Source organism: Cebus imitator, unplaced genomic scaffold (assembly GCF_001604975.1).
Source record: "Cebus imitator isolate Cc_AM_T3 unplaced genomic scaffold, Cebus_imitator-1.0 Scaffold629, whole genome shotgun sequence".
Lineage (NCBI taxonomy): Eukaryota > Metazoa > Chordata > Mammalia > Primates > Cebidae > Cebus > Cebus imitator.
In genome coordinates, this window is record NW_016107944.1 from 537,740 (window position 1) to 547,604 (window position 9,865).

The window sequence follows — 9,865 nt, forward strand, 5'->3', positions numbered from 1 at the left end:
AAGGGGCACCAGGGCACCTCTGTTCCTAAGGCTCTGCGGCTTCATGCTGCTTACTCTGCCCAAGCTGCCCCATCTATGTTTCATCCTCGATGCCCACTCCTACCCTCCCCGGCTACCCCATAGGAAGGGGGCCAGACAGGCTTCCTGTGCTGGGAGACTGTGTCTAGAGAGCCATCAAAGCAGGCTGCCTGTGCCTGTCTCCTAGCAACAAATGGCCTTAGGAAGTATTTGGGAGCGGGATATTGTGGTCACTGTGGGTCTGTGTCCCAAATCAACAGCTATCCAGCTGGCCAAGGGCAAGCGTTTCCCAGGAGCCAGGCCAGGGCAGGCTGGTGGCTGTAGCATGTGCACCAGGATTCTGCTCCAGGATCCTCCAAGCCTGGACCCTGCAGCTGGCCACCCGCACCCTTCTCGGGCCTGTGCTTGACATTCAGAGGTGGCAGGGGTGGGGGCTTGGGCCCTGCATGCTTCTTGTGGGGAACTGTAGGGAACAGGCATGAGGAAGTGAAGAGCAGGTGCTGACTGTGAGTGACTCTTGAACCCTGACTGCCCCAGCATCCAACACTCACACGCACACACATGCGCCTACTCAGCCGGACACAACACACAGCTATGCACGCTGACACACTCTCACACAGAGGCATGGGCATAGACGTGTACTTATCTTACTCTATTTATTATTTTTATTACTTTTATTTTTAGAGACAAGCTCTAACTCTGTCGCTCAGCCTGGAGTGCAGTCACACCATCCTAACTCACTGCAGCCTCAATCTCATGGGCTCAAGTGATCCTCCCGCCTCAGCCTCTTGAGTAGCTGGGACTACACGTGTGTGCCACCATGCCCAGCTAATTTTTTTTTCTTTTTTTTTTTGAGATGGAGTCTTGCTCTTGTTGCCCAGGCTGGAGTGCAATGGCACACCAGATCTTGGCTCACCACAACCTCTATCTCCTGGGTTCAAGCAATTCTCCTGCCTCAGCCTCCTGAGCAGCTGGGATTACAGGCAGGTGCCACCACGCATGATTAATTTTGTATTTTTAGTAGAGATGGTGTTTCTGCATGTTGATCAGGCTAATCTCGAACTCCCGACCTCAGGTGATCTGCCCACCTTGTCCTCCCAAAGCGCTAGGATTGCAGGCATGAGGCAACTTGCTTAGCCCAGACACACACATAGATGTGGACACATGGACCCCCATACATACAACAGACATGCAAACATACACAGCTCAATCAGACAGAATAGACACACACACACAATGACACTCACAGACAATCACATAGAAGCCCAGATATATATGCACTGGGGCCAGCCTAAGAGCACAGATGCCCACAAACTCACATAAGTATGTACCATCATCTCTCACATCATATAACAGACACACAAAGATGGATGCCTCTGTACAATTCATACACATCTTCACAACTCAGAGATGCAGACACAGACCCCCAGATAAACAGGCCAACATGCATGCAGACACATAACACGGTCATTCCTAGAGACACTCCCAGAGATAGCCAGACTCCTCCGGACATGGAGAGACACATAAGGAGATGATATATCCTTGACTCTGACATACACGCACACACATACACACGAGTCACAGCCTCTGTAGTGATCTGGTGAACTAGAAGTGTCAGCCCCCCAGCCCTGTGGACTCTGAGCAAACCTCCACTCCTCAGCCTGGCCACATGCAAGCCAGCAGGCCGGAAGAGCTGCCGCCTCTCCCTGCCCCGGCCAGCTGGCCGTCCTCCAGGCTTGGTGCGGATGGTGGGGCCAGGGCAGGGACAGCCCAGCCTGAGGCCTGTGTTGCCTGCCTCTTGAGTCCCAGGCCTCTTCTTGGCTGTGTGACCCTGAAGGCGACCTGCCCACAACTCACTGGGCCCTGAAAATTTGTGTAACAACCTTGATTTCTGGTTTCTTTTGGAAAATTAAGAGATTGGTCAGGACTAGGCCCAAATCCTGCAGGACAGACGGCTGCTGACCGAGACCATGGAGCTGCTGCTGGTGGTAGGAGCATGAGCACCCCAGCTCACTGAGGCCCCTGCCGTCACCTGCCTGGCCCCAGAGGCATCTGAGTGTGTGACCCTGGAACTACATGCTTCCCTGCATGTCTTGAAAAAGAAAAAAATGTCAATCCAGAGAGCGGGTTAGTACAACTTTCCTGGCACTTTGCTTAGTGATACTTATCAAGAGCCTTAACAATGTGTTTATCTTTTGCCTTAGCAATCCCAACCCATGAATTTATTCTAAGAAAAAAAAATAAAAGAGGTACACAAACACTGTTCATGAATGGCTTATATGCACATACACATATACATATGTATACAGTCCCATGTCCTTGCATGTGTGTACATGTGTAGGCTGGAGTGCAGGGGTGCAATCTCAGCTCACTGCAACCTCTGCTTCCCAGGTTCAAGTGATTCTCCTGCCTCAGCCTCTCAAGTAGCTAGGATTACCAGTGTGCATCAACACACCTGGCTAATTCTTTTGTATTTTTAGTAGAGATGGGGTTTCACCATGTTGGCCAGGCTGGTCTTGAACTCCTATCCTCAGGTGATCCACCCACTTCGGCCTCCCAAAGTGCTGGGATTACAGGCGTGAGCCACTGTGCCCGGCCTACATGTGTATATATACACATTCATGTAGACACATACCTTGTTATTAGTGCTTTTACAAAAATGGCCTCATTCAGCAAAAACTATATGAGACCATACATACTTTCCCCTTAATATGTTGTGAATACATTTCTAGGCTAATAAATATCTACATCCTGATTTTTTGAATAATTTTTGTTTAATGATTTTAGATTTACAGCAAAGTTGCACAAAGTGTCCATACACTCCACCCACCTTCCCCTATTGTGAACATCTTACATGACCATGCTACATTTGTCAAAACTAAAAACTTAACATTAGTAAAACATTATTAGCTAGGCGACAGACTTTACTGGGATTTCGCCAGTTTCCCACTAATGCCCTTATTCTGTTCCAACATCTCATCCAGCATCCCACGTGGCATCCAGTCTGCATCATCTCCTGAGGATCCTCTGGTCCCTAACAGTTCTGAGTCTTGTTTTCCATGACCTTGACACTTTCAAAGAATGCTGCTCAGGTATTTTGTAGAATGCCCCTCATTTGGGTTTGTCTCATGTTTTTCTCATGATGAGACTGAGGTTACCAGTTTTTGGGTAAAAGACTACAGCGGTGAGGTGCCCCTGTCATCGTGTCAGGGGGTACCCCATAGCCACAGGACTTGCCACCAGCGATGTTGAGGGAGCATCTGCTGAGTTTCTTCACTGTAAAAGGACTGTTTTTCTTCTTTCCATACGCCATTCTGTGGATGAAAATCATGAAGTCCGCTCCACACTAGGAAAGGATGAGAATGAAGCTCCGCCTCTTGGAAGGTGTGGTTATCTATGTGTATTATTAGAATATGATTTTAAATGACAGAACGATGTTCCATTTTATGGATCTGCCCTCATTTATCTAGCAGGTCCCCCAATGTCACACACTTCCATGACTTTCAGTTTTTCCTTTTACAAACAAAGCTGCAAACCACAGTGCTGTAGCTCAACTTCAAATTCAACAAAAGTTGTGTATTCTTTTTTCTTTTGAGACAGGGTCTTGCTCTGCCACCCAGGCTGGAGTTACAGTGGTGTGATCACAGCTTACTGTAGCCTCGAAATCCTGGGCTCAAGCAACCCTCCTGTCTCGGCCTCCCAAGCAGTTACAACTATAGGCATGAGCCACCATGCCTGGCTGATGTTTTAAAATGTTTTTGTAGAGATGGGGTATTGCTATGTTGCCCAGGCTGGTCTGGAACTCCTGACCTCAAGCAATCCTCCTGCCTCGGCTTCCCAAAGCACTAGGATTTCAGGTGAAAGCCATCACACCTGGCCTCCACAGTTTTCAAACAACTTCTCTGTAACAGACACTGCATACCCTAGTGAACAATGTTTGTATACCTCTTTATTTTTTTTCCTTAGAATAAATTCACAGGTGGGGATTACTAGGGCAAAAGATACGCACATGGTTAGGACTCTTGATAAGCATCACTAAACAAAGCTCCAGGGAATTTGTACTCATCTGCTTTCTGGATTGACAATTTTTTCTTTTTCAGCCTTTTTTTTTTCTTATTACAAAAATAATTTATGTTTTAAGGAGATAACTGGAAATCGCTTACTGGACATTCAATGATATTAAAGACATTATTTTTTTAGGTGTGATAATAGTATTGTGGCTACTCTTTGAAAATCGTTCTTATCTTTTACAGACACACACAGTGGATGAGGGGGTATGGTTGAAACAAGACTTGCCTGAGTTGACATGGAAGCTGGGTGATAGATACATCCACCTTCATTGTATGATTTTCTCTGTATTAGTAAGAAAATGAAAGCTTATATTAAATATGTTAAACACGATATAAATCTATAGCTTACATGTGAGTCCCCGTTCTTTCACCTCCCAAGGTTAACAGCAATGAACGATTAGGTGTATGTGCCCCCGAACTTCTCCATGCAAACACTGACTGTGAATATTGCCAGCACACATGCTCTTAAAACAAGAATGAGCTACAACAATGCACACCATTTCTCCACTAACTTTTTCACTTCACCATATTTTCAGACAGTTGACCTTGTTAACGCTATCTCAGTCTTTAACAGCTCCATGGTACTCCACTATATCAAAGAACCATAATTTATTCATCTGATCCTCTAATGGTAGACAATTGGAGTGTCTCCATTTTTCTGCTATTAAGAACAATAATGCAATGAACATCCTTGTACATAATACCTCTGTGTACCTGTGTAAGCAATTTTACAGCTTATCTTTCTAAAAGTGGAATCACTGTGTCAAAGGGGTCACAGACTTAACATTTAAATAAAATTCCAGCTTACCCTTTTGGTGGACTTTCTGTGTCCAGTACACTACATTCTCTCCTAGTGCAAATCTGGAGACTATTTTCATTTGGTGCCTGCTGTAGAAAAGTCTCATGGAGTCACAGCTGGAAATGGCCTCAGAGATCTTGTGTTCTGGCTTCCAGGGAAGGGTGGGGCCCAGCCCCGACGCTGTCAGGACCGCATGCAGCTCCTTGGATTGGAGGTTGTGTACAGCAGTGCTGATTAAGATGCTGCAAATATCTGAATCCCAGTACCATTTACTGTTGTATGACCTTGAACATTTGCCCTGTCTGTGCCTCAGTTTCCTCACCTGTAAGCGGGGATAATAGTAATCCTGGGGTGGCAACTGGAAAGGGTCTAGGAGATTTTTCTCGAAGCTACATTTAAAAAGTACATATTTATTTGGGGTGGCTTTTGGGGTATTGATGGTGGATGGGGGGGGTACTAGGGACCCCCATCAGGTAGCACCAATCCTGCCAGAGCTAATTTCAAATGATGACAGCTGGACTTAGTGAGATTTGACCTGATGGATGCCCAGCACATGGCACACAGCCTGGCACACATTCAATGATCATGAGTTCTTGAGTGCTGACAGGTGCTAGCTGGGACAGGGAGACCAACATTTCAATCCAGGAGAGGAAAGCCCAAGCAACAGGAAAAGAGGGGACCCAAGAGATGGCCTAGTCTGGCCCGCCACTTATTATTGTAAATAAAGTTTGATTAGAACACAGCTGAACCTGTTCATTATGTATTGTCTATGGAACCTTGAGCAGAAGGGGAGGCCACGGGGAAAGGATAGGCTCTGAGGCTGCAAGGAGAGGACGAGGGCCCAGCCAGCCCTGTCTCAGTCCAGCCTCTGACGACCCCACCCAGCTACCAGATACCATGCAGCTGCACTTACAGCAAGCGAGACCAGCAGGACTGCTGGGCAGAGCCTAGTCAACTCTTAGAACCAGAGAAACAAGAAAACAGTGCTCAAGCCACTCTGCTTGGTAGGGTGGGGTAGTTTTCTCCGGCAATAGCTGACTGAGACACCATCACACCAGAGCCTTTGCCTTTCCACCCTCCTTTATCCAGTGGTTCAAACTCCTATGTGGCTATGAGAATCCCCCTGAGGAGACTTTACAGACACCAATTAAATCAGAATAGCTCGGAATGGGCCAGAGTAGGAATCTTTTTTTTTTTTTTTTTTTTTGGAGACAGGGTTTAGCTCTGTTGCCCAGGCTGGAATACAGTGGCACAATCTAGGCTCACTGCAACCACCACCTCCCGGCTCAAGTCACCTGAGTAGCTGGGATTGCAGGCCTGTGCCACAATGCCTGGCTATTTTTTAAATTATATTATTATTATTTTTGAGAGGGAGTCTCACTCTGTCACCCAGGCTGAAGTGCAATAGCATGGTCTCCGCTCATTGTAATCTCTGCCTCCTAGGTTCAAGCAATTCTCTCACTTCAGCCTCCCAGGTAGCTGGGACTACAGACATATGCCACCACACCTGGCTAATTTTTGTATTTTTAGTAGAGACTGGGTTTAACTATGCTGGCCAGACCTTGGTCTCAACTCCTGACCTGGTGATCTGCAGGCCTCAGCTTCCCAAAGTGCTGATTACAGGCGTGAGCCACTGCGGCAGGCCAACACCTGGCTAATTTTTGTATATCTAGTAGAAATGGGTTTTGCCACATTGGCCAAACTGGACTCAAACTCCTGGCCTCAAGTGATCCATCTGCCTAGGCTCCCAAAATGCCGCAATTACAGGCATGAGCCACCACCATGTCCAGCCTCCAGAGTAGGAATTCTTTAAATTCCCCAGGATTTGAGAACCATAGCTCCACCTACTGTTTCCAAAACATGCCTAACAGCAGAAATATTTTTTTAAAAAAGATTCTTAGTCTGGGCACAGTGACTCACACCTGTAATCCCAGCACTTTGGGAGGCTAAGGCAGGGGGATATCCTAAGCACAGGAGTTCTAGGCCAGCCTGGGCAATATAGTGAGACCCGTCTCTGCAGAAAAATTAGCAGGTGCAGCAGCACGCTGCTGTAGTCCCAGCTACCTGGGAGGCTGATGGGGGAGAATCACATGGGCCCAGGAGGTTGAAGCTGCAGTGAGCCAAGATGGCGCCAATGCACTCCTGGAGCAAGACTCTGCCTCAACAACAACATAGATTCCTGCACTCCAACAGACCCTGTAAACCTGTAGCATTCACACATTCCCCCAGATGAATCCTATTATCAATCGATGTGACAGCTTTCTCTAGGTTGTCTTTTGGCCAGGCAGCTGGACAGTGGAGGACAGGAGTGACACCTCGGCCCCTTCCTAGCAGAGTGATCCTGCACAAATTACTCCAGGTGTCTGACCCTTCATTTCCTCAAGCACATCACGGGGGAAAGAATGCCTAGCGCAGTATCTGGCAGAGAGTCAGCCTTGGCTAATCTCCCATAACGGAGCTGACAGCTCTTCGAGTGCGCTGACGACATCTCTTAGTCATCCCTTGAAATACTACCCGCTATTACTTCTCTGCTCCTCAGTCTCCTCCTGTGTAAAATGGGGATGAGAATGAAGAGGTGAAACTTTAATGAGCAACCACTGTCTCCAGCACTTCCTGACACTATGACTCCTACGAGAGGTCCTGGTACACAGTAGGTGCTAAACTAATCCTCTCCGAGCTGGGTTTGGGGAAGATGCCTCCGTCAGGTGTGCAGCGGGGGCGCGGGAAGGCGAGTCTGGGGGTGGAGGGCTTACCAAGAGCCAGCAGGAGGTCGGCTCCGCCTTTCCCCGCGGCCCCCGCTGGAGCCCGGCAGCTGTCAGCCCGGCGGGCCTCGGCGACAGGCCACCAAACCTGAACGTCGCGGCCTCCGCCTTCCCGGACTGCACAACTTACCTTGCGCTCGTTGGCCCTTGGTCCCGCCCCCGGCTACCATTGGCCCAGGGGTTCTTTGTTAGCGGAGTGCGGTGTCGCCATTGGCCGACGGGGCTGCCGATTGCGTCGGGGCACGGCCCCACTCCGCCCGCCCCGGCACCTTCCAGAGTTCGGCGGGAGTACTTGAATCGCGCTACTCTCTCTGCAGTGGCCGCGGGGCCGGGAAGCCTGCGGCTACGGCAGCCGAGACGAGCCTGGCCGGCGGCGACCAGTACCTGGGAGGCGAGCCGCAGCAGGAGGCAGCGGGCAGGAGCCCGCGTCCATGGGCCTGCGGCGGCCGGGCGCGGCGGTGCGGGTGGGCGCGGGGGGCGCGCGCGCTGTGAGGCCGGGGCGACGAGGGGCTTCGGCGCGTGCTACCAGCCGCCTGCGAGGAGGCGGGGCCGGGCCTGAGGCGGGGCTGGTGAGCGAGGCTGCGGCGGCCGCGCTGAGCCCTGAGCCCTCCTGGAGCGCCCCGCCGGCCGGCCTGCGGCGCCACCAAGTCGGCGGCCAAGGAAAACCCGTGCAGGAAATTCCAGGCCATGTCTTCAACAAGGGCGAGTGTCAGAACTGCTTCAAGCCCCGCGAGTCGCATCTGCTCAACTACGAGGACCTGAGGCAGGTGAGCTGCCTGGCCGGGCCGGACACCTCCATCCTGGGAGCCGCGGGCCGGGGCAGGGAATTGCGCGAGTCCTGGAGCATGGGGACGAAGGGAAGTGCATTGATGGAGCAGAGACAAACTCAGCTATGCCGAAAAATAACATCCTTTCTTGTTCCCATTGCCCAACTGTTTGAAAATGATTTTGGGGTGACTCAAAAGCGCCCGGTTTCCCTTAGTAGGAACAAAGCACTTGGGGATTGGATGCCGCTTGAAGGGACCCCCTCCCTCAGAGTCTTGCTTGGGACCAGACTTGGACTTGTCCAGCCAGAGTGACCCAGGGAGTCGGTTTGTTGGGGGAGACTTTGGGCTTCTGTCTAGTGGGACCCAGCCTGCCCCGATTCGGAATCGTCATCACCGTCAAGGACTGGAGAAAGGTGAAGGGTGTCCGAGTCTGGCAAGGAGGGTCTTGCTCTTGAACTTAGGCCAGGGGTCTGTAGTTGAGGGGAGAGCTGGGGCCATTTCCCTGGTCAGTGGCCGAGGGGTGAGGAGACCTGTGGGTCCTCGGGAAAGTTGGTTTCTGTCTCCCAGCCTTCTCTGTCAAACAGAGTTGTGACTGAGTTGTATGTAGCTCCCAAACCTGCATCAGAGTCACAGCCATTAAACACAGATTCTGCCCTCCCCCCGCCCCCGCCCCCGCCCTGGAGTGATTTGGGAGATGGGGAATTTGTATTGCTAAAAGGCCCCAAGAGGCTTGGCTGCAGTCCCCAGGTCCCTCGGGAACCCCTGCAGTGATTGACTTCTGAACTCCTAGAGGTCCAGGATTCTGAGCCTTGTGTGCACCTCCTTGGGATGTGCCTGGGTGCTCTCCCCACAGCCATCATCTCTATCCTCCTCAGAGCTTTCTCTCGGCCTCCTGAATGAAGCCAGGGGAACTTCCTTCACATTCCAGTCCAGTGTTACCTAGTTGTAGCCACTCCTGTCGCAGAAGAACCCCTTAGACTGAAAACGTTGCTGTGTGTTCAGTGAAGGGGCCTAGCTGTTTTTGATGCCACTTCAGTGCACCCGGGGTTTGACTTGTTTACATGACCAACTGGAGTTGGGTGATGGGGCAGTGCCTGGAGCACGGGGCATTTCTCTGAGGTCAGGTTTCCAACCTCCAGGAAAAGATTCTTTGCATCTAAAACCAGAAAGCTTAATCAAACACTCAAGGCTGCAAAGTCACAGATGGTTAAGATACCAAGGGCTTTAGGGAAGGTCAGCTTGGGACGGGTAGAACTCAGTGACCTGGGAAAGTGTTCTGGAGTGTAAAGAACTTGCTTACCTCTTCTCATCTGGATGCTTTTATTCGGGGAAACAGTTTATGTGATGAGGGGGTGTTGGGAGACTTTGCTTCAAGTGTTGGGCTGTCACTTTCACCCGTGTGACCTTGAACAAATCCCTTTACCTCTGTTTAAATTTCCTTATCTGTAA